The sequence below is a fragment of the Haemaphysalis longicornis genome, unplaced genomic scaffold (genome assembly GCF_048455015.1).
Source record: "Haemaphysalis longicornis isolate Haplotype H1 unplaced genomic scaffold, Haemaphysalis longicornis Haplotype H1 scaffold_9, whole genome shotgun sequence".
NCBI classification, from domain to species: domain Eukaryota; kingdom Metazoa; phylum Arthropoda; class Arachnida; order Ixodida; family Ixodidae; genus Haemaphysalis; species Haemaphysalis longicornis.
Genome location: NW_027526460.1, coordinates 129434082 through 129459407, shown reverse-complemented (window position 1 = coordinate 129459407; position 25326 = coordinate 129434082). Strand labels below are relative to the sequence as shown.

At 47.2% G+C, this 25326-nt stretch overlaps 1 protein-coding gene across 1 annotated transcript in view; it reads right to left on the bottom strand.

Annotated features, from left to right (window-relative positions):
- Positions 1 to 25326, bottom strand: part of LOC144153048 (solute carrier family 41 member 3-like) — a 280541-nt gene that overhangs the window by 142252 nt on the left and 112963 nt on the right. The window contains exon 2 of the mRNA XM_077684684.1: positions 8121 to 8217. The gene's annotated coding sequence lies outside the window, so the exon portion shown is untranslated. The remainder of the gene's footprint in view (positions 1 to 8120; positions 8218 to 25326) is intronic.

The following is a 25326-nucleotide window of genomic DNA, read 5'->3' as shown; positions in this document are numbered from 1 at the left end:
TCATTCTGGCTAACTCAGAGGCAGCCTGTTTGAGGGATTGCTTTACGATGCGAGCAGGAGAGCCGTCACGTGGGATTTTTCGTATTTCGCGGGGTTTATTTATTGATTGATTGTAGGGTTTAACGTGCCGACGCAACGCAGGCGATGAGGCGCGCCGTAGTGGAGGGCTCCGGATTAATTTTGACCACCTGGGGATCTTTAACGTGCGCCGAAATCTCGTACACACGGGCGTTTTTGCTTTTCGCCTCCATCAGAAAAGCGGCCGCCGCTGCCAGGAAACGAACCCGCGACCTCGTGCTCAGCAGCGCAACGCCTTAGCCACTGAGCCACCGCGGCGGGTGGGTTTTATTTATCAGTCAGAATAAATGAGTACGCCATTAGTTCGTTGCTGAATATACCGCAATTAGATGCCTCTCGTGGGTACCCACAAGCCCCTCATTGACACTTTAGGGATTAGGACAGTAGTTGTTGAGTTATGTAATTAATTACAATTAATTAATTACTCTCATTAACGAAGAAATTATTATCCGCTTCTCCACATTCCTTCAAACATTACGCACTAGGTTTTCTTCGAGCAACGCCATTCCACTTTTTTAAAATTTTGGTGCATGATAGCTGGTACACCCTGTATATATATATATATATATATATATATATATCATCATCATCACCAACCTGTCTACGCCCACTGCAGGGCAAAGGCCTCTCCCATTATTCTCCAATTACCTCGGTCCTGTGCCAACTGTGACCAATTTATCCCCGCAAACTTCTTGATCTCATCTGCCCATCTAACTTTCTGCCGCCCCCTGCAGCGCTTGCCTTCTCTAGGGATCCACTCTGTTACCCTTAATGACCAGCGGTTATCTTGCCTTCGCATGACATACCCTCCCCAAGTCCATTTCTTCTTCTTAATTTCTACTAATATGTCTTTAACACCAGTTTGCTCCCTGACCCACTCCGCTCTCTTCTTGTCCCTTAATGTTACACCTATCATTTTCCGCTCCATTGCCCGCTGAGTCGTTCTCAATTTAAGTTGAACCCTCTTAGTGAACCTCCAAGTTTCTGCCCCGTAGGTGAGTACCGGTAAGATGCAGCTGTCATACACTTTCTTCTTCAACGACAATGGTAGGCTGCTATTCATTATCTGATAATGTCTGCCATATGCACCCCACCCCATTCTGGTCCTTCTAATTATCTCTGCCTCATGGTTGGGATCTGGGGTCACAACTTGGCCTAAGTAGCTATATTCGCTTACCACTTCCACTGCCTCGCCACCTATCTCAAACTGCTGTGCTGTCCCGAGGTTATTGATCATTACTTTAGTTTTCTGCATATTAATTTTCAGTCCCACAGTTCTACTCTGTTCGCCCAGTGCGGAAAGCATGCTTTGCAATTCGTCTCCCGAGTTACTTAGCAAGGCAACGTCATCAGCGAATCTGAGGTTACTGAGGTATTCTCCATTAACCCTTACTCCCACCTGTTCCCAATCCAACGTTCTGAATACTTCTTGTAAGCATGCTGTGAATAACATTGGAGAGATTGTGTCTCCTTGTCTGACACCCTTCCTTATAGGTATTTTACTGCTCTCCCTATGGAGGATGATGGTAGCTGTAGACCCATTATAGATATCCTCTAGTATTCTTACATAATGCTCATCTACCCCCTGGTTCCGTAATGCCTGAATGACTGCTAGGGTTTCGACAGAGTCAAATGCTTTCTCATAATCTATGAAGGCTATATATAGGGGTTGAGTATACTCAGCGCACTTCTCTATCACCTGATTGATCGTGTGAATATGGTCCATTGTTGAATAACCTTTACGGAACCCTGCTTGTTCTTTAGGTTGACTGAAATCTAAGGTTGCAGAGATTCGGTTAGCGATTACCTTGGTAAATACCTAGTAGACGACTGACAGTAAGCTGATCGGCCTGTAGTTTTTCAAGTCCTTCATGTCGCCTTTCTTATGGATTAGGATGATGTTCGCGTTCTTCCAAGATTCCGGTACCATTGCGGTCATTAGGCATTGCGTATACAGGTTTGCCAGTTTTTCAGGTACAATTTCTCCGCCATCCTTCAAGAGGTCTGCTGTTATCTGATCCTCACCAGGTGCTTTGCCCCCTTTCATTTCTTTCAAAGCCTTCCTTACTTCTTCGGTCGTTACTGGTGGGATGTCTATCTCCTCTGAACTACTGTCTCGTTCGGCATTATCCTGTATGTCCCGGCTACTGTACAGATCCCTATAGAACTCCTCAGCCACTGTGACTATTTTATCCCTATTTGTGGTGACATTGCCTTGCTTATCCTTAAGTGCATACATCTGATTTTTCCCCACGCCAAGACGTCTCTTTACTGCTTTCAGGCTACCTCCGTTCTTCACAGCGTATTCGATCCTCTCCATATTATACTTCCGTATGTCAGCTGTCTTGCGCTTATTGATTAACTTCGAGAGCTCTGCTAGTTCTATTCTGTCAGCTGCGGTAGAGATTCTCATGGTTTGCCGCATATACAGGGTGTTTCAGCGAACACTGCCAAAAATTCTTAAAAATAGGCTCTTCGAGAAAAAAAGAAACCCTCTTCAGAAGGAGATTGCTAGCTGCGGCGGACGCCAGATAGTATCAAGGGTGTGCACATTAGTTAGGTGGGTAATTAAACTCTACTAATTAACTTCTTAATTAGCAGAGTTTGGTGGTTATTGTCAATGGTGATTTTGTAGCCCCGGGGAAGACGATTTCATATCAGGTTTTAAAAGAACGAAAAAGTCGGTGTTTAAAGCCCTGTAGCGCGAGGAAACCTGCGTTTGTTTTGCGCTCAAAAACGAAACTCGCCGCTCGATGAGCGCTGGAAGTGCTGAGCGAACGCAACGTCCGCTGGTGACGTGTTTCAATAGATTTGGCGGCCAATTCGAAATGTAAGTGCAATTTTCCCTAGCTAGGGAGCCTCGATGCGAGGCATAGGCAGCAGTGCATCATGCGCAACTTTTGCTTACTCACTGGGCGGAAGCCAAAGTCTAGTAATCGCCAACTACGTAGCTGCGGATTTTGAAATGCTGTTAGGAGCCAACCTGGGGCTCCGCCAGTGCACTTACCTCCGGAAGCAGCCTTTAATTACCATTTACAATGCACTAGCTTTGTTCAAAGAATAAAGGCACACTTTTGTGCCAGTTCAGAGCTTGTTTTGCGGCGCCGGTATTGCGGAATGCAACACTCGAGTTATTAGATGCAGAGCATCTGATTCACTCGCCTTGTCCCTCCGGCGTCGTCGTCGTTGTTGTCGGCGTTGTCCACCCCTCTGCCATTCTCCTCGCCGCGCGAGCTGCGCTCTCCGCCGCTCACCCCCTCTCCTCTCCGATAACGAACACTCTCTCGCGAGGGGCATTGGATTGGATTTGATTTGATTGGATTGGATTGGATTGGATTGGATTGGATTGGATTGGCTTGGCTTGGCTTGGCTTGGCTTGGCTTGGCTTGAATTCGGTTGGATTGGATTTGGATTGGATTGGATTAAAGTGGATTGTGTTGGATTGTGTTGCGTCATAGCCGCGGCACGTTGCGTCATAGCCGCGGCAGACGCGCTGGGGCCGGCGCATGAGCAGTACTCTCTCTTCCGCGGTTTCCTCTCCTTCGGGCGCGCTGCGCATATAACCGGTGTGGCGTTCTCCGGCGAAGCAACATCCACGCTTGGCTCAAACACCTAGAGTCCACGCCGCTTTACAAGTACGCCAACGTCGTCATCGACTGGGACCAGCTTACGCAGTCCCCTCAACGTTATGCGCGCTATAAAACGCGTTTCCTTCGCCGCTCCGCCTATGCGTCGCATCTACACAGGGGTTCCCGCGAGGGGAGGTGGGAGTTTTTTTACGTGGTATTGGCTTGACGGCTAAAATCGTAGCTGACAACTTTTTGGAATTGCAGCGCGACATTGTTTTGTACCAGCTTCCGTTCCATTTGTTGTAAGAAGTGCTGACATAGGATTAGTAAATCCTGACCTCATACTTTTTTTAGCTGTTTTGAGTCATGTAACAAATATCAATGAACAAAAATGGTTTATTTCAATGTTTCGTTTGGTTGTAGGCCTATTTGGGCGCTCCACAACAGTAATATTTTGGATGACTGCACAGAATATTTTACATGATGTGCTCAAATTGTTTTCCGCCCATTGCAATGCACAGACGAAGGCGCTCTTTCATGGAGTTCATAGTGGATAAAATCATCTGTCTGGGAATGTTGTCGATGGAGCTCCTCACACGTTGCTTCATATCCTCGATGTTGGCCGGCTCAGTCTTGAAAACCTCATTTTTAACATATCCCCAGAGGAAGAAGTCCAAAGGTGACAAATCGGGTGACCTAGGCGGCCATGGTGTGGTTCCACCACGCCCAATCCACTGGTTGGGAAAGGACTCATCGACGAATTTACGAGCCAGTGAGGAAAAATGCGGCGGGGCTCCGTCGTGCTGCAACCACATTTCTTTCAGCGCAGCCAGTGGCAACTCTGAGGCAAACTCGGAGACGACGCAATTTAAGACGCACTCTGTGTACTTCTTTCCGGTAAGGTTTCCGTCAATGAAGTAAGGACCAACAATACAGCCGTTATAAATACCACACCATACGTTTACTGACCACCTTACCTGGTGCTTATGCTCACGGAGCCAGTGGGGGTTCTGATCAGACCAATAATGTGCGTTGTGCAAATTGACATTCGAATTCCTACAAAATTGGGCCTCGTCAGTCCAAAGCACTCTGTTGAGGAATTCCCGATCTTCGTCGCATTGAATAAGGCACCAGTTGCAAAAATCAAGCCGTTTTTGAAAGTCGCTTGGTCTGAGCTCTTGGTGAAGACACACATGATATGGGTGGTAGCTGTGTCTTGAAAGTGACCTCCAAACTGAAGCTGGGCTCGCTCCATATGCGCTGGCAATTTCCCTGACGCTTGCTTCCGGCCTGACAGCGACGTATGCCAGCACATCGATGTCAAAATCTTCGGTTGCACTGGCTGGCCGCTTCCTTCTCTGAGCATGGACTGATCCAGTGGTTCTAAACCGATTAAATATCGATACAAATGTGGCGCGAGCTGGCACACGACGGCCCGGATGTTGGGCAGCATACAGCATCGATGCCAGTTGCGCGTCCTTTTGCGCGCTCACATAAGCCAGTAAAATGTCCACTTTCTCGGCAACGGAGTACTGGAGTTGAGCTGGCGCAGCCATTTTCACAATAATAACGCGGTGGCTTTGAAACCTTGATCCTCAAATGGAAGAGGTGACACCAGTGGTACGGTCTTGGCTATGTCGCACGCACACTGCGTAAAGAAGCATTTTAAAGCGAAAAGCCGCAAGCACTACGCAAGGCCGCAAGCTATAGCCGCGAAATCCCTCCTGGCTCAGCAAACAAGCCTTTCCTTTATCTGAGGCGCTTTCTAACACGCAGCGATTATAAACGAGCAGCAGATAAAGCTAACGAAAAAATGAACGGATGGTGACGTTTCGCACTTTGCACGTCTGGTAGCCACTTAAGATGTGGTCAAGACAATAAAAAAAAATAAAAGCAAAACTGTCGGCAACGTCCACTAGGGCTGCCGAAACGGGCGACCGTGTAGTGGGCGATGGCCTTTGTTTCTTGCGCCTACCAACGAAAGAAAAGATAACGCTGAAAAAATACAGGAGGCGATGGCGTTGATATCAGCTGGTTCCCTAGCGTGGGGAATCACCAGCCCCTTCTTGAATTGGGCGACACAGTCACAGCAACACGTCATCAGCGGATGTTGCGTTTGCACTACACTTCCGGCGCACCATGTGCGCTGAGTTTCGGTTTCATGGGGGAAAAATGCTCGATTTTTTGCGGGCTGCAGGGCTTTACAGAGTGCCTTTTTCTTTGCTTTGAAAACTGATCGGTTATCGTCGTTTCCGTGGCTACAAACTCGCCATTGGCAATAACGGCCAAACTTCACTAATTAAAAAGTTAATTAGACAATTTTAGTTAATTAACTATGTAATTAGCATGTTTCTTATAACTGCTGACGTCCGCTGAACCTGATAGCTTGTTCCTTAAGAGAATTCCTATTTTTCTTGAAAAGCCTACCTTCAGGAATTTTTGAAAGTGTTCACTGAAACACCCTGTATATATATATATATATATATATATATATATATATATATGAGAGAGCGAGAGAGAGGTTTTCAGTTTTCCGAGGGCACAGCCCTCCCCCTTCCCACCCCCCCCCCCCCTCCCCTGGGGAATAAAAACTAACTACGCCTACGGTGTCGACCTTCTCATGAAGTTATTTGCTCGCATAAAGGCTCCAAACAAAGATACGCGTGCAGAATGAACACAAGCACAGAAGAGTCACCAACAGCTCGAGGCTAATTCAGCGATTCTGAGAAGCCCCGTGAGTGAAAACGCAGAGGACGTGAAGGCAATCGGTCCTACCTCGACGGTAAGCCGGGCGCTGCAGATTAAGGTGTCCAGCTGCCGAAACTGCTGTGGCACCTTCTGAGGGGCATCGACAAGTGGGAGGCGTACTCTTTGAGACAATTCCAACCGGCCATTTCTGACGACTCCTTCATGAAGGACAAAGGTTTCTGTGCGTGTAGTGGGCACGTATGCAGGGGAGACGGCATCGGCGGCGGATAGTATTAAATGACAAGCGGTCTACAGCACTGCCAATACGCAGCTTCTCAAGTAGCGTTAGAGTAGCACAGGCGTGTTATTCGAGGAACACCTGATTCGACAGCTCGATTTACCGCCGGTACAAAGCAGAAATGGGGCTTGTGGCTCACGTACCCACTACGATCATTTGGAGTGCACAACGATAAAACAGTGCAAATTCGACGAGAGAAAGAGAAGACAACGACACGACCGCTGCCCTCTCCTTGGCCGGCAGGTTTGCTCTGTATCGTACGCAAGAATGTATGCAAATTGGCCCACTTGTTGACCTTCATTGCAGCGCAACGTATACCCTCCCCCACTGCGATTGGCGTCAAAAACCAACTGCTGTGAAAGATGGCTGGTCCCACACTGCTACGGGTGCAGAACAGGGAACTTGCAGTTTGATATTGTTGATTTGTTTATTGTGGGGTTTAACGCGCGGACGCTACACAGTCGATGAGGCACGCCGTAGTGGAGGGCTCCGGGTTAATTTTGACCACCTGGGAATCTTTAACGTGCGGCGAAATCTCGAGCACGCGGGCGTTTTCGCTTTTCGCCTACATCATAAAAGCGGCCGCGGCGGCCGGGAATCAAACCCGCGTCCTCGTGCTCAGCAGCGCGACGCCTTAGCCACTGAGCCACCGCGGCGGGTTTTGAATTCACAGTTGAACGTTTATTTACGAGTGTGGCTAATAGGCCACGCTCGATAGGCAGTTGGTTCAAAGGGCTTCGGAAGGTTTTTTTTTTTTTTTTTAACGGCCGTGTATCCCACGTACGAGGCATTACTTTCTCTGGAGCCAACTGTGCGCCCATTATATGCCAAAAATCTTGATATCAGATTGCGCGAAACGCTGCTTCTTGGACACCGGCGAGGTATGGTGCTGTACGCCTCTCTCGGCGATTTCTCTATTCAACATGACGTCGCACACCTGTATCACCATTCTGTCTTATGAGACTTCCGCCCCTTCCCTGCCTCATTTCCTTACCTTACACGCGCTCAGTTCCGTTCGCCGTTTGCAAGTTGGCGTCTTCCACGCCAAAACCGGCGACATGACAACGACACAACACAAAGGATAGGAAGCGAATGAGATACACGTCAAAAAGAAATGGGTTTAACGTTCCAGCTGAATGACTGGCCTGTCAATCCCCCCCCTCTCCCCTTGTTTTTTTTTTCGATCTTCTTGTCTCGCTTTCCCCCTCTCACTTCTCTTTCCCTTCTTTCTCCCACCCCATCTCCCCCTCTTCCACGCAACACCCACGCACACGCACAGTGCGTTGTGTATACGTAGTTCACAACGTCTATAGTCTTCGCTTCTTTTGTCTATTTTCGTTTCGCTCGGTGCCTCGCATCTTTTTCTTCGTTCCCTTGCTGCATTTTACTTTAGCAAAAAGCTGGAGCCATCGCGCACAAATTGCGGGTTCGTTGTACCTGCCATCCCGGGAACCGCATACGTGATTGACGATTGAAGACCCACTTACGGAGCTGGAACACCGTGTCGTTTCAAAGGTGCAATGGTGTAGTCGCTGGGCTGATGAATGGTTGAAGAAAGATGCAGACCGGCCTTGGTAACTCCCCCTGGAGAAGGAAAAAGCATATCGATGTACGTTTCCATAGGTGCCTCTGATAGTCGCAAGCGGCGCAGACCCCGCTAAGCTTTGTTGGAAAGAATGGGAAAAGACGAATTGCCGTTAACCTGTACTTATGCGAAAGAACTGAATCGACCCTTGAGTGAAAAGCTTACATCAGCGCTGGCATTGCGTCAGCGTCCCAATTTGAGAAACAGCTCCCACGAGATTGGCGCTGAGTGCGACCACGGGCGGCGCTGCCATCACCCGTCATGTCATCACCCCGATACAAAGGGGAAACCAATAGCAATCACCATCATCATCATCATCACCCCCTTACGTCTCTGTGACGTCGGCTTAGGGATTCTTACATTTGTCGTCTGCTTCACTCGGACTCGCTCTCCATGCCATTTATTAGCGCTCGGTGGACTTTTAATGCTTGTCCGCACCAGATTTGGCGTGTGCGAAACTTAAGACGTGATTTAAAGTACAGTTTTTGGCACTGCTCCGGATGAAATATTGCCGACGTCGCGCCATTCCTTGTGAAGCCGGTCTTGCGCGGAGTGAAAAAAGTCGGAGCTCGGTGTTAGCTTCTCAATCGAGCAATATTTCGAACAAAGAGAACTGCCAGCGGCTAATAACCCACAACAGCGAAAATGGCACACAAAAACAGGCCTTGGTGATTGTCGGTTTTGGCAGGTTTTACGGTTCGCGATAATCGTACGTAAGGAGACGGTAAAACAGGTTTTTTTAACCTTGCCGACCACTCGAAACTATTGTATCATATCACTTTACGTTGTCATGGCATGAAAGTATGCCGACATGCACTATGGGCCGCAAAAAAAAAAAATGTGGGTTGAATTTTTTTGGGAGCGGAGGGTGGATGCGCATGGGCGGTGGATGAAGGCTGTTCGCACGTGTGGGTTTAATTTCCACCATGCGATATGGGCCGGCGCGGTAATGTGGCCTGTGATATGAGCGGTTGTGTTTTGTTTGCTTTCACTGCGTTTTTATGACAGCCTCTTCAAATATCATGGACTTATGGGCGTTTTTCTGTTTATGTGGCATTAACTGAGTTGAAGTTCTAGCGTGTGGTTCGTCTTCTCTTTACCTTTGCCCCTGTCTTAATGTTCGCTAGAACGATGAATTCCTTATTGAGTTTCAGATAACCTACTAAGCAGTTCTGCCTTTTGTTAACAACATTGTATTCCCTCGTGACCTAGGCACAAAGTGCCTTTTTTCCTGCAACCCTTATACATTTAAATCTTTATCCTTGCGTGTTTGACGACCACGTTAGAATAAACTTTCGTCTGGTCTTAGAGATACAACCTAGGGCAGGCGGGTCTGGAAGCACAATCATAACCACTCAGCCGCAACACCTTTTTACACCTATTTACAACCTCCTTGCACCCTTTTTACTGTTTTCTACTCGGAGATTCTAGTCGCAATGCATAGAGTCAGGTAATAAATGGGCGCATGACATCGAAAACGGATGTGTCGCCCTATAGTGAAGCGTTCCGTATATACGGAAATACGAAATTTCCGAGGAGTATTGCGCAACCACGTATAAGCTAATAATATTTCCAAAAACAAAAGAATAAAACAATTTCCCCGACTAGAAACGTTTGGCACAGTTTTTGTGCTTGCGTTTAAAGCGCTACATGCAACACCGCACGTTTTCCGTATGTTTCCCGTGAGCTGCACCGATTATGCGGAATATATATGAATCATTATTTGGCGTTTCTGGCAGTCTTACAAAGACAAAAACTGCGTCAAATTTTCTAACATGATACCCCGTTGTCTTATCATGTGTTGCGGAAACACATCACTGTGTTAATTCCGGCGGTGTGTCAACAAAGGTAAGAATTTCGTTATCCCATAATTCCGTACATACAGAACGTTTAAGATTAAAATCCCGGAAATACGTTAATTAGAAGTGGGATTCCGGTTTGTCATAATGAAAAAGTAATATTGGCGCATTCAAGCAACTGCACGTAAGAGCAGAAATTCGAAAAATTTCCCTGTTAGAAACTGCCGTTGAAAGCATCGCCAGCCGTGGTATATCAGTGTGAGTACGCATATGATTGTGGAAAACGGGTGCAGTGCATCTTAATGTAGCTGTCCTAAAATACCTTAAGTTACGGTTGCCTTCCATGAACAAAATATACGCGCAGAGTTCCTAAAACCCCTTCATTTACAATTTCAAAATGACGCGTTGTTTTCTCATTTGTTTTTGGTTGTTTTTTCGCACGATGCATACATATTCAATCCCAGGTTAAAGCAGTTAATCATCTTTTGCAATCTGTACAGGTCTGAGAGTACAGTATTTAGGTTCAATGCTGCCCTATGCATTTTTTTTTTTCAAATTGTCAGAAATGTCTTGTTAATCCCACCCGTTTTTCTGCCCTCTTTGGACATCTCTACAGCTACGAAACAGCAAATTGGGAGATTCTGAGCACGCATGAGGCGTCCAGCTTGAGAGTGAAAGCTGACGTTCACTGCGGAGAAGCAAGACCATCTCGGCGCCTCCTTGTGACAGATATGAGCGACGCCCTCTTTGTTCCAGTTTTTAGTGCTAAAACGAGCGCAAAATGATCACTTTTCACTCTTATGGTTCATAAACGCAAACGCATGAAGTTGGGTCGCTATTAAAAGGCAACCCGAGATGAATTGCTTTAATCAACCCTTCAGAACTAACCTTATAAATTGTGGGGTTCAGCACGCCGTAACTAAATTTGGTCTACGAGGCGCGCCGTAGTGGAGGGCTCCGGATTAATTTTGACCACCTGGGGATCTTTAAAGTGCCCCGAAATCTCGACACACGGGCGTTTTTGCTTTTCGCCTCCATCAGAAAAGCGACCACCGCATCCGGGAACCGAACCCACGTCCTTGGGCTCAGCAGCACAACGCCAAAGATAGTGGGCCACCGCAGCAGGTCTGCAGAAGAACTTTAAGGACTAACGCAAGCGGTGCTTTCATCATTGATCTGTTTTTTCTATTAGCTTTTGTCCACGCACGTCCAACAAAGCACAGCCATTCTGTAAAATGGGCGATCCCGTCGGGTGAAAAAACAGCTGCAATCACGCCGGCTCATATTTACAAGGTCCCTACGCACAATCCTCTATCGCGTTGCTTCGCTAAGCCACGTCAAAGACAATTGAAGGGCTTTCGCAAGTTGTTTTGACACAACCAGTCTTAATTATGAACGATTGTCGCAGTTGCCTTTTCTTTTCTTGTCCGACGCTTGCCACACGTACGAATGCGCGACACTGCAGCCTTGGCTCGCTGATTGCCGGAAGCTTGCTCAGGTTCACTAATGGGCTGCTCTTTGGTTGAGCTTCACGGCGGACGGGACCCCGAGGCCAGAGCGTCTCTGGAATGCATGGCGACTTATTACCCCCATGCACGCCCAAAATTCCCGTCAACATAGGTGTATGTAAATATTTGGGCGTTTTTTTTTTTTCATTTGCTTACATGTTTATCTATCTACACGTGTTTATTTCTTGCCATTTATTTTATCTTCGCTTAAAAACATCGAACGATTGTGCTTTTTTTAGTTTCCCAACATGGAATACGCCAAGGCAGAGCGACAACAAGCCGTGCTTGGATTATTGCAATAACAGTTCAAATACCGCAAGGTTAGTTACTGTATTTAGGAGCTCATAAGAAAAAAAGCAGGGAAAGGATTCTCAAAACTGCATAATATGTACTGTCACTTCGGATCTTGGAGGTCTTACCACTTTTCTTGTGTTTGGTTTACTTCGGCTTTTGAAAATACCCGTTTGATTTTGTCTTCCGCGGAAAGGCACCATATCAGAAGTTTGTGAGCAATGCATAATAATCCGTGAATTTTTCCTCCTCCTTTTTTCGCTCATTGTTTAAACGTAAGTAACAACGTCCCATATCTCGAGCGACAGATCTGTGCGGCAGGGGCGTATCATAGAACACGCGGAAAATGCCGCTTAATAACGAAGCATGGTCAATGGCAAATCTGGGATTCAGCATGGCCCTCTGTGACATACGGCAATACGTCTGCGTCTTAATGACTGAATTAATAGTGATCAAACATATTTGCTAAACATAGAAGCCTATTACGCCATTTGCTGGTGTCTTCAATCTGCATTGTATATCTTTTCAAAAGGATATTTTCAGACGTAACTGCATTCGCAGAAGGGATCTTCGGGATTTTATTTCCAGAAAAAAAAATCATAGCCCATTTGGCAACCACGGAGATTCCCAACCCAATTTCCAGTGAAGCTTGCATTGCAACTAGCCTCTTCTAGACCGTGCTCATACATTAACCCGCACTCCCGCGACGTGTCACCGTCCCCTGCACATTGGACTTATGTGCTACACCGAGTTCTTCGGAATGCCGCGCAAACGGGCTAGGCGCTCCCAGAAACGCGCCTAAGGAGTTTCGGACTGCTGCCCCACTAAGCTTTCTTTCTTGGAAGGTCGTAACCACACAGCGCATTTTTAAAGTTGAGCATCAGTGGCATTGTGTCCCACACTTTGTGCATGTTTGAACTATTGGTCATATTTAGGTCTCATGGGGGAATGGTGGAAGATTATGGGTGGATTTGAGGGGTGATGGTTCTGCTTTGATTGATTGATTGATTGATTGATTGATTGATTGATTGATTGATTGATTGATTGATTGATTGATTGATTGATTGATTGATTGATGGGCTGACAATGGTATGCCCTGTATATTGGGATGACAACATCTGCCAAAGCTCCAAAGCAGTTAATGTATCTGTACTATATAGCACTTTACTTTTTTGTGCTGCTCTTAGCAACAGACTCACATTAAATCTTGCACTTTATGAGCTACCCCCCCCCCCCCCCCCCCCTATTTCTCACCCTCCCCGGTAGTCGACATCACATGCCTCGATCTCGATTCAGCCACATCAGTGCATCCTTCTTCGCTCACTGAAGGGAGAAAATGCCCTTACGTTTCAGTAGTCGCATGCCAGGGAGTTAGAAAACGAAAGCGAGAAGAAGAGGAATTTCCTCGATGTGGACAATCTTTGAGCAGTGGGTGTAGCCGCACAGGAAGGCGGGAGGCCGTGAGGAGTGCGTCTTGCGCCACTGGACATCGAGGCACTGTACCGTGACCGCTGCTAACACGCTTGGCCGCTCTGATCGCCGCCCACTCGATTGCGGCAAGCCACTGCAGGAAAACCGTCGCGACGGACTGAGAAAGCCGCTCTACCCTACATTTAAGACGGATAGAGCGCTCAAGAGCGACCACTCCCTTGAGTATCGTCATGCGATTGATCGCCACTCGCTGGCCATACCAAAGAAACGTGAAAGGCGATGCGCTTATACGGATTAAAACGGTCACAATTTAGATGGACAACCTAACATTCTGATAGAATGTGTCCAGTCGTTACGTCTTCTTCCCGCAAACTATACGTACGAGTCCTATCGTTTTTGCACTGTCCTGTGGAGATAACTGAATGGCTTCAGTCCCGAACACAAGTCTGAAAATTAAAAAAAAAAAAAAAAGCTCTGTCCATTTTTTCGCACCACCAGCGCCATCTCTGTGTAATTTAAAAAAAAAAGAAAACTAAATGAAAAAAGTAGCGGTTCCAACTTTTATTACCAGGTGACATCTTGTCAAATGTGCTAGCATTTTCTAGCCTGTGAATTTGCATGTGCTTCTGTGTTGCGCCTGATACCAGTGATCCATGGAGATGATTGTGGAACATGACATGACCTCAAAGCTCGTGCTTCTGCTATTCCATACCTCGCAATGTTTAGGAATACGTCAGCTATGGGTTCGCTGATCACTTCAAACGTCGCAGCACCATAAAGCTACAAAATGTGACTGACAAATCGACGACTGCTGGATACTCCAGAATACGTGAGGATCTCTTCCTTCTCCATCGCGAACTTGAAGACCGTCCCCATGCACTCGGAACAGGGCGTTTCTCGCCCGCCCTTCGAGCACCTTTCCAACAGTGCTTTGCGCTTTACCCATCTCAGTGGTCCCAGCTGCTTGCTTTAGCAGCGGCATTAGCTGCCGTTCTGCCTTTTGTTCTCAGTATCAGCTTTTCGTCGACATCATCCCACTTTCACCTCTTTCGCAGCCCACTCAGCCCTTCACTCACCGCACACCTCATTTTACAACGCATACACGTGGTTGAGGGGTGCGTCGGGAATCTCGACGACCAGCGCGTCGGGCAGAGGGAGGGCACGAGCCACCACTGCTTCGATTTGATGTCAGCCAATCCGGCCGCGAGCTTGTGGCTTGGAAGACGCTGGAAGACTTCCTGTTCCCCACGGGACCGGACGCAATCCCACAGGTCTTCCAGCAGCTACTCAACTTCCTTGACGTGACTGGACTAACGCAGCGTCTGTAGCCGTCGGGTCCCGGACGAGATGAACGCGACGTAGACTGTCCCCCACTCTCCTCCATCCCTCTCCTCTTTTTTCCCTGTGTCTCTCTCTTTTCATCCTTTCAAACCCCCACTGCCCTTCCTCGGGATGTATGACGGTTGTATGAGGGTGAACCATTGATTTCAATAATATCCCCAGTCCTTGTCTCTTCCTTCCCTTCTTAACGGAATCCCTCCGCCCCCTCCCCCCCTCGTCAGATAACAGCGGAGGGCCTCCCAGCATAGCTGCCAGCACGGCTCAACTCTACTCGGGCCCAGCTTCCATCAGCGTCGAGAGCTGGCCTCGCAGCCAGGCTCAACTCTACTAGAGGAACGCTCGGCATAAAAGAAGGTGCGCTGGCGACACACAGCGACTCGTGGGTCCAAGCCGAGCACATCGTTTAGACTCCCGCGAAACATGTGTCGGTCGAAGAGTTATGCAACTCCCGAGGACGAAGAAGCGCGGCGCGAACGCCGTCGTGTCGCTGCTCGAGAACGTATGAGACGGTTACGATCCAAACCCGATTATCGCACCGAAGCCGCCGCGCTTTAACGGCGACGAAGAGCGCAAGATCCCGACTTCTGCGCTCGTCGTTCTCCCACACTGATAGCGGATCCGAGGGGGAAAGAAACTAGATCGATTCCCAGCTACGTTGTTCTTCCAGTCTGCACCCCTACTGCAAGCTGTGCTACTTTTCAATTTTTTTTATTCCCGATACCCTCATGGTCCCATCGGCATTACCGAGGGAGGGGCTCATAATCAGCGCAACGCAAAGAAAAAAATAGAAACAATACGCAAAATTTCGCAACGCATGCAAAGAAGCAGGACGAAAGGAATAATTATGCAACCGAAACTTCTGAGTTATGCGCGTTACAAAAACGATTGCCGTGGTTAAACCAAGTTCGTCGTACCATAGCTTGGTTTTGCTTGCTTTAGGAAGAACGACAGCACTGGCCCCCACAGATGTAACTTAATAGTATGCCTTGATTTATGCGGGGACGAGACTACTATTTCGCAAAGTTCCGCTTTTCTAGCAGCAACTACGGCGTTTACAAATAAACCATGCACAGAACAACACACACACGCTGCTCTGCGGCCTCGATGCTGCCTGTGGGAACGCGCAGTGAACTGTAATGCAGCCCCGGTGCCTCTGGCAGTGACGGCACAAAAGGCTGGCCTTCCGCCGCTGTTCGGTTTCGTCGCGTACCCGCGAGAGGCGCTGGCTACATCAAAGTTTGATTTTGGTTGAGCTTGGAGGTCATGTTTAGCAACGAGGCGCTGCCTGGGTTTGTACATAGAGTAGTAGAGCTATCGCTCTAAAATCACGCAAGCAATAACGATGTTACAATGCAACGGAGTGAACAGATCGGCTAGGGAAACTAGGTATGATATAAAACGCTCTAGGGACGTTACTTGGTGCCCGGTACACCAACGTGCTCTAGGGACGTTACTTGGTGCCCGGTACACCAACGTTTATCAAAATAAGCAAGACAGAAAAGAAAGAATCGCAGAGTTCAACCCATAGAACAAGAAATTTCTGATCGCTATTCCTGAAGTCTTCGAACTCATCTGCAAGCGCCAATGGTACTGGTTGGTGGTCCCTCTCTAGTGTGTTTGGAATAAATGACTGCGAGTACGCGGCGGTGCGACAAATCTGGAATGCCAACCTACCGCGAACGGTCAATGCCGTGGGAAATTTAAGCTCGAGGGTTTGTTGTGTATTTGTGAGGGCGAAGGCTCTATTACTGAACCTAGAGCGAGAAAACGCTTCTGTCAGTCTGGCCTTCAAGCGCATGCATTCACGGTTAAGCCAACACCTCGTGCGGTTGCGCAGTGTAAGCGTTTAACCACTCGTTCATTCCGAAGGGAGGGGTGTGGAGGGAGGAATAGGGAGAAAGAGTAAGGCCTCGCGCCCTAATAAAATCCTACAAGAAGATGCTACGTTGGCTACTACATTGGGTAACGTACGGTGACGTACTATATTGATCGAATAAAAACATAAACATAACTTCCTTAGAACTAATTCTAAATAAATTCCAATATCACTTGTTTGGGATAGTTTCGATGAAACAAAAGTTACGGTCGTTTTCGATAACCGTACTCCCTGTGTAGACGGTTACGTATTGGCGGTAGACGCGAATTCTGTTACGTTTGCAACTTCACAATAAAGTTGAGCCAGCTAATTGTGGCAAGTGGATACGACTTGGGGTAAAGACCGCGTCGTCTCAATAACAAATTTCAGTATATTTTTCCCCTTCAAGATGCCTATATTAAACTGAGAGCTACCCAACATTCTACTCAAGCCATGAAACGAGCGCGTGCGGTTCTTTGTCGGCGCGACCCGACAGAAGCGCGCTATTTAGGTCAGAACCTAGTGCAAGACAACTTAGCTGTAAAAAATCGACTATCTGGACGAGATTGGCGTCACTGCAGTGATTTAGAGTTTAGAAGACAGACTTTGTAATTCCACTACTCACAAACTGAGTGTCATTATCTTGTTATTTTTTTTTTTTGTCTTCTTTTATTTCTTCTCTTTCTTCCTCTTTCGTCTGCCCTATAATTTATGGGGCCTTTTCTTTCCCCCTCCGGACCCCCTTCCCCCCGAGTAGCATGTCGGTGTCGCAATTCCGGCAAACATATCGGCTTTCTTTTCTAATAAAGAGCCTTCTCTCTCTCTCTTTGTTGGACGGTGGCATCCACTGGCCAGCATCGTCCGCATCTTTATCGAATAACCGGACCTGAAGCTCCCGATCGAAGTACCGGAACGCGGCCTTCCAGTGAGCACTCCAGAGGGATTAATACTGGAAAGGAACCCTGGGGGCATGCCCACATGATGTTACACAGGGCGCGTGTTTGCCGCACACGCGACAGGCCACGTGTGGGTGTACGTGCGTCAGGCGGGCTGGGTTGGGGAAAGTATGCGAAGTAAACGCAGATGTGCGTTCTTTGCTGTTGTCCATTTTCTGGTCCACGCGTTGATATATTCGGCAGGAGAGGCGGTAGTGTGTGGTGGGCTCATTAAATGTGAGCAGGCGATCCCTCGTGGACCGCGCCCCGAGATAGGGATAAAGATTAGGCTCTGCCCGTCTCGCGGGCCCTCCCTCATGGCGTGTTTGTGGTCCGTCTCGTCTCCCTGGAGGCGGAAGTACGCGAGTTTCCAGATCAGACACATTTTCCGTCCTGGTAATATAGAATGGCTGTTTTCAAAGAATTTGGACGACACTCGTAATCTGATGGCGGCGAAATTTTCTTGCAGCACTCGAATCAAAATTGATTTTCTTGGCGGTAGGATTCCGTAGTTTGGATGAGGCAACCCCCCTCCCCCCCTGTTTTTTTGTTTTTGGGCGGGTGGGACGTATTGTGACTGAGTTCAGAAGTGTTTTGGAGATGTCCGTTACAGCCACCGCGTATGCATCGTGGTGCCTGTATTCTGATGCGGCTACAAAGATAGTGTACGGGTTATTGCTGTGCATTTTATGGAGGGCACAGCCCGTTTCTTCATCCTGGCTTCGTGATTTTCAGCGTGCATAGCGTCGCAGGGGTTTAATAGTTAACCTTGCGTAGTTTTGTAAGGGTAGAGAGTAGAAATGAGTAAAGTTGGCGTAGTGTAGCGTAATGAATATCTCCCGGAGTCATGCATATTCGCTCCTTAGGTGTTGCTTCTGCGAGTTCTCTGACTATGTTATGCGGGCATAAGCCCTTAAGGCTGGAAGTAGATGTACCGTGGATTGGGTGAAGAATAAGTTCGCAGGTAGGGGGGGTTAGTGCATCGACTCGTTATAGATCTTGCCTGGTTAGGCGAAGCTAAGGGAGGGAGGGTAGTAGTCGAATCGAAACGAAGGTATCAAGAATGCGAAACATCTTTTTCTCTGAAGTCTTTATGAGAGTTTGTGGTTCTGCTTGTGTTTCTGTAGCTTACTTCTAATGTGATTTAGAATTATTACATTTGCGGTCATTCTCGATTGACATCCCAAGTACTCGGGTACGCGAGACGTTTGAAATTGGGTGCATTTAAATGTGCAGCATGATGTTTGGCGTGTCCGGCTTACGGGTTGGTGGTGGTCGCTAAAATGACTCCGATCCATGGGCGAGTATGGTAATTCTATTTGGAGGATTGTCCTTCCACTATATAGGTGTCTTACGTGAGGATTTCCTTTTTAGTCGCGCCACTCCCCTGCTTTGGTCAAAGCATGACGTCATATGCGTGTAGTCTATTCGAATACTAACCCGCAGTCCTTACCGCAGCGACGCCAGAGCACTCCTTCTTGACAACAACATTTTAAATGTTGAAAACAGTTTCAAATACAAGCTGGTTATCTTACTATTTAAACAAATTAACAACCAGCTTCCTGTCTTCATAATTCCCGAATACAACCTATCAAATACTACCTTCACAAAGTTTGCACGTAATCACAATTTCATTTTACCCCTAGTTCATACCTGTTACGGCAAACAAACCGCCTTCCTCACCGGAATCCGGCTATGGGATACCATACCACCGGAAATCAAAATTTCCCAATCAATTGGCACGTTCAAAAAAGAACTGAAATCTTTCCTCACATCCATACCTCATTCAGCATAATTGCGATTAGTTCCTATTTTTTGTCTCTTTCTTTACCTTTTTTTACTTTCTCTCCCTGTCTCATTCATGCCAACCTTTTCTCAACCTTCTGTCGATTAAGCAATTCATCGGTGGTTGTTGCATAATGCTGCAAATGGATGCAATTTCTTTTTGCGTTCGCTCGTTTGCAATTTTTCAACTTGTAACTATCCCAAAATTAATTAGGAGTGTTGAATTACCCTCGTTTCTTTCCCTTTAAACTTTCGCTTTTCTTTCTTTTTCGCTGTTTTGTTGTCGAATACTTTGTGTTGCCTACGATGTATCTTGTTATGCTTTTTGCTACTGCTGTTTGCTTTTTTTATTAGATTTTTTTTATGTTCACTAACATAGGAGGTCCCGATTCAGTCTTTGACTATGGGACCTCCTTCTGTATACAAATATTTTTTAATTTATCTCTTGTATAATAAAATCCTTTATGACTGACTGACTGACTGAGATTCATGTAATTTGGCCGCGTTTTTGTGGTATTGTCAAAATGGTTCATTAAAGTATTTTAGTTCACAGACCCTCATGTTTTCGTTCCTTCATATGGCGTAGCATGCTAAGCGATAAGGCTCGGTTAACCTCGCTTTTACCATTAAATGCATTCTCTCTCTCTCTCTCTAAGCAGGCAGTAGGAGCGCTATCCCGTGCAAGCTGCGAATGCACTTCTGTCATTTAGAAAGTTTTTGGTGTAGTCATAGATTTGTTCCCCTTGTTGCACTTACTATAGACCTACAAAACTGTGCCTTGTACGGCATTGTCAAGTACTTTGGTAAGTTCCGGAGTTATAATTGCAGTTTCGTAGTGATTGCTTGCACTGAGTCCTATGTTATTACATGAAACACTACGAGAATGACGCGGGAAGGCATCACATTTTTTTCCCCAACGTCATCGAAACGTATTGCGGCCTTAAATATCCCTGACAAAATTTCCGGGGATGATCTGGAAGCATGAGAAGGCGAAAGTCCAGTTGGACCTTCTGTTGATCTCATCTGGAATTTTATGTTCAACTTTGCGGCCTCCGCCGTCCCGACAGCGCATGCTTCCGAAGCTCTTCCCGCTTCGGCCAGTTCCTGGCGCGCGCTGCGTCGGCCTTCCCCAGAGCCCTCTTCAGACCCTCCTTGTGCACCACGGTTTCTCTTCCCAGGCGGGCATTCGTTGGTTCACGCAACTTCAGTATTTCTTACGCCAGGTATTTTCTGAACACCACAATGCGCGTGCTTGAAACAAAAATTTAGGGCTTTCGCATTAAAACTAGGTTAATACTCTATTTGATACACTTTGTAGACCACCCCGACGCATCGTATCTGCCTTACAAGTAGTCTGCCGTTGGCAAGAAAATGTCAGCCGTTAAAGCACGAACAGAAATCATGGTGTCAACAGATACAGAGAACAGTTATTGTGGCAGCGCTGGCTCTTAGCGACGGTCTCTCCAATTAGCCTCCTTGTTCGCAGCATCCTCAAATGCAGACTGCCGCCGATTTTCCCACACATTTGCCCGCACTATAAGCACATTTAACCATGCAGTACCTTTTTGTCCGAGCAAACAAAATGTGTACACAAACCATCAAATGGCTGAAAATGAAAAAAAAGGAAGCTCACACCAACGCGTAAGATTTGAAAGTAGCGAATCTGTACGCAACCTTCACGACCATCACGAATGTTTAAGTCCACAATTGCAGCCGATTTGCTTCTTCTTTACTGCCCCAACGACCATCACTGTTGCTATAAGTGTGGGCGTCCTTCATGTTTTTGGAAGCCCTAATTACTGGACACCACTTTGGAGCGGCGTATGGTATGGTTTGCCTTTTTCGTTTCGTGCACGTGTTGCCTCGATTACGACGAGCGCTGGAGTATTTCTCGTTCAGAGCAAGTGTTGCCATGGTTACGGCGAACCCTGGAATTCTTGTTTTGTTTGTTTGTTTGTTTGTTTGTTTGTTTGTTTGTTTGTTTGTTTGTTTGTTTGTTTGTTTGTTTGTTTGTTTGTTTGTTTGTTTGTTTGTTTGTTTGTTTGTTTTTTAGCCAATCTTGCCGATCTCTCTAAGTCGGTACGCTGGGCTTAACAAACGGGCGCCAGGGACGCTGGCCGGTCGCCACGAGGCACGCTAACACAAGCGCTCAGCAATTTTAATTTTTTTTTTTCACTCCCGCCAATCTCCCTAAGTGGATATGCTTGGCTCGACGAACGTGTGCAGGCGACGCTGGGCGGTCTTTGCGAGGTGTGCGCGCTCACGTGCGCGCGCTCCGGATTCTTTTTGCATTTTTAGCTGCGGACACAAAAAATTACAATTTTCTAAACAGCTTCGCTGTTTAAAAAAAACACAACTTAACCTAGTTCTACCCAGTGGGAAATCGGCTGAAACACCGAAGCTGTGGTTTTCTCGTGTCGGCTCCACTGTGAAATTTACGAGGGCTTCGATTTCATGCGCACGTCGATAACCATTGTGACATTATTACGTATAGCGGCAGCGAACGGCGCGTATTACTTTCCAATCTGACTCCATTGCTGGCGAAATCATGCTGCATAGTTTCACTTTATTGACACATAATAAATTAAAAGCGTTTACCATACATCTACAAAAGGCACTTCTACCCATTCACTTAAATGCCCTTGTACAGAGAGAATATTTTGAATGGTTATACTCTTGAAGAATGTTTATCAAGCTTGGGGGACTCTTTTCTTTCGCTCTTACAAGGGCATTCAAGTGCATTTGTCAGTACCTACGAGTAGCACTTGCACAAATTTACTTCAATTTCCTTGTAAGAAAAGCCGATCTCTACGTTTCCGCCCCGCGACGCGACGGGACCACTACCGTGGTAAACCAGCCAATCAGAAAACATATTTTTACGACTAAATTTAGCGAAAAGTGAGCACACGTAAAAATCCAATCAGTTTTCTTTACTTTTCAGATTAAGCACAATCAATTCTAGGCTAAACTGATTACTAGGCAGACGACCCTGCACACTGACGGAGAGCTCCAGTACGAACGCTACTCCGTTTACGTCTACGTCGCGGTTTCTTGACGTGACGGTCCCGTGACGGGGGCGACGGCTGTATGAATGAGGGCTTAGGCTGCAGATTTGGCCGTATCCGGTCCTTGATTTTTCATCTGGGCGTTCATTTTCCCCTCTCTTCCAAAGCCCTTGCTCCAAGTGGCACATACTTCCGTGGTCTACTTGTACTGCATGCAGATCAGCCAGCGTTTCATTCCCATCAACGACAGCGGCTCATCCGAAACGCAAGCCGTTTAGTGCCCCTGTGAAAATAAGGTCCAAAGTAAAAACACAAAGTATAAATGAAGCCTCACTTTGAACGCGAGGTTGCAAAAGGGGTCATTGCTCACACGCGCGACGCACTATCGAGCTTCGCGCGACCGCACAGGCGTTGGAGGCGGCCTATTTTTTTTTTTTAACTCAGTACTTTTCCACAAGGCGTCGCAAGTTATTTGTTGGCGAGCAACGCAAATGAGGTGCCAAAACAGCCCTGAGGTCTCCAACTACCGAGCTGTCCCTCCCCGCAGTCACATCACAGTTGGCTGCCAGCCATATAAAGCCTTCGCAGATTTCTGACTGTCATGAAGTGTGCAGCATAGCAGTACTATATTTACACGTTTGTAGGACGCCCCATTTCTTCAAATTTGAAAATCTGTAGTTGGGGCGACAATAAAACGTGCCTCGCCGGCAACGGCAAGCCAAACGAAAAATCGGGGACACGACGGCGTAGTTGCAATTGCTTTCCGACTCGACCTATTGCGTGTAGCAGTCATTCCCAGCGCTGGCTCGAAATGCTTTTTTTATCTTATTTGCATCACGCTCTTACTGCGCTCACGCTGGACGAAGACGTGCTGTGAGACCGCAGCAGATGTGACGTCAGCAGGAGCACTAGTGAGGACACTAGCGAGGACGAGCTGCAGGTCAGTTTACTTGTTGGTTGTGCAGTTTGGTCATTGGTTCTGTCCTTTTTTTTTATTAGCCCGGTGGTGTTACTAGGCTGATCTTCGATTTTCCAGTGGCTCTTAGCCGTCCGCTATCAGCCGTGCTCATCAGGACTCCGCGATAATACGTCACTGCCAACCGGAATGTATACGACTAAAGCAGGGGGGTGACAAGGCTCGCCAGAATCTGGAATACGCGCAGCAGCAACTGATATGTGAAAAGAAGGACAATATTTGTACGGCCGAGACGAAAGAAAAGTTACGTAAATTCCTCAGTCACCACACCTGCGCAGCGAAGTTCGTTCTACGCATTGTGGAGGGTAGAATGCTCGGCACACTGTCGCCAGCCGTGCCCGCAACTGACGCCATCACACCAAAGCGGCTCTGCAACTGTAATGCCGGCACCATCACTGTGTCACTTAACTAAAAAATATAGAAGATTATCACCAATATCGCGAAAACAAAATAAGATATCAATTATTAGCAAAAACGAACTAAAACGTCTTTAAGTACGAAAAAAAACGTGTATATAGCGCATGATTGGAGTAACTTCAACAGCGAAGCTGTTTAACAAATCGTAATTTTTCGTGTTCGCAGTTAAAAATACCAAGAAATTGCTTGATTGGTTGATTGTAGGGTTTAACGCACCGACGCAACGCAGGCGATGAGGCGGGCCGTAGTGGAGGGCTCCGGATTAATTTTGACCACCTGGGGATCTCTAACCATGTGCGCCGAAATCTCGTACACACGGGAGTTTTTGCTTTTCGCCTCCATCAGAAAAGCGGCCGCAGCGGCCCCCAAGAAACTGCTGAGCGCCCGCATGTGAGCGCGTCCACGTGAGCCCGTGCCTCGCAGCGACCGCCCGGCAGTTAAGAAAAGGAGAAAATGGTGAGCGCTGGGGTGTGTTGCCTCACGGCGACCACCCAGCGTCCTCAACTCACATTTGTCAAGCCAATCATACCCTCTTAGTGAGATTGGGCAAGATTGGCAAAAAAAAAAGCACCAGCGTTCGCCTTAATCGTGGTGACACTTGCTCGGAACCAGAAAGACACGTCATAGCGTGTGCCCCTCCAGGTGATGTAAAACGATTATCACTTCCAATAAAATAAAGGGAGCCCACACTTATAAGTGATGAAGTAAAGTTCTTGCGGCAGCGAAGAAGGAGTAAATCGGCCGCAATTGTGAACTTAAACCTTCGTGAAGGTTGCGCACAGCTTCGGCATACCTTCAGGTCTTATGCGTTAGTGTGCGTTTCCTTCATTTTTTAAATTGACTTTGCGAATTTTCCGCGGGCCTGACACCGCTGCAAGGTGTGTGGGGCAGACGAGTGACTACAACGCACGGCCAAGATAAAAACACCCCAAAATCTTTAAACATGTCATCGCAGAGAACAATCACGCAACGGTCCACGACACATCCCTATACTGAGAAGCGGCAGAGCCGTTCTCAGAGAAAATCTTTAACGAGTTAGACCACATTATAACACGTCTAAGCAGAGGAAAAGCAACGATGCAAGAGGACACGATAATATTCCCGCAGGCACTGATTATTAGGTGTATATGGTACAGCCTGCCGTATACTACAAACTTGCCTTCACCGAAGAAAACCAAAGATTGATTGACTGTAGGGTTTAACGCGCCGACGCAACGCAGGCGATGAGGCGCGCCGTAGTGGAGGGCTCCGGATTAATTTTGACCACCTGGGGATCTTTAACGTGCGCCGAAATCTCGTACACACGGGCGTTTTTGCTTTTCTCCTCCATCAGAAAAGCGGCCGCCGCGGCCGGGAATCGAACCCGCGACCTCGTGCTCAGCAGCGCAACGCCTTAGCCACTGAGCCACCGCGGCGGGTAAGAAAACCAAAGAAACGCCTTCATCGAGACAGAATATAAAGCAGGTCCCAACCTCCCAGTTTCCACAACCCCCGAAAAGGTCCTCAAATTGGACCTTGCTACCCAGTGAATCACGTTGAATCACGTGAATCACGTTGAAATTGAATCACGTCATTCAATTTCTTTAAGCAATAACCGAGGATTTAAAAAAATTAGCGCCGTATCTGCTTGGTCCGCTGAAAATTAAGTGAATAAGCGCGTGTCCCGCAACATCTGACTAGCTATTTTAAAGCCTTACCCCATGCTATTGGTAAAACTCCCCAAACGTGTGCTAATACACTCAAAGGTGATCCCGTGGTTCAGCTT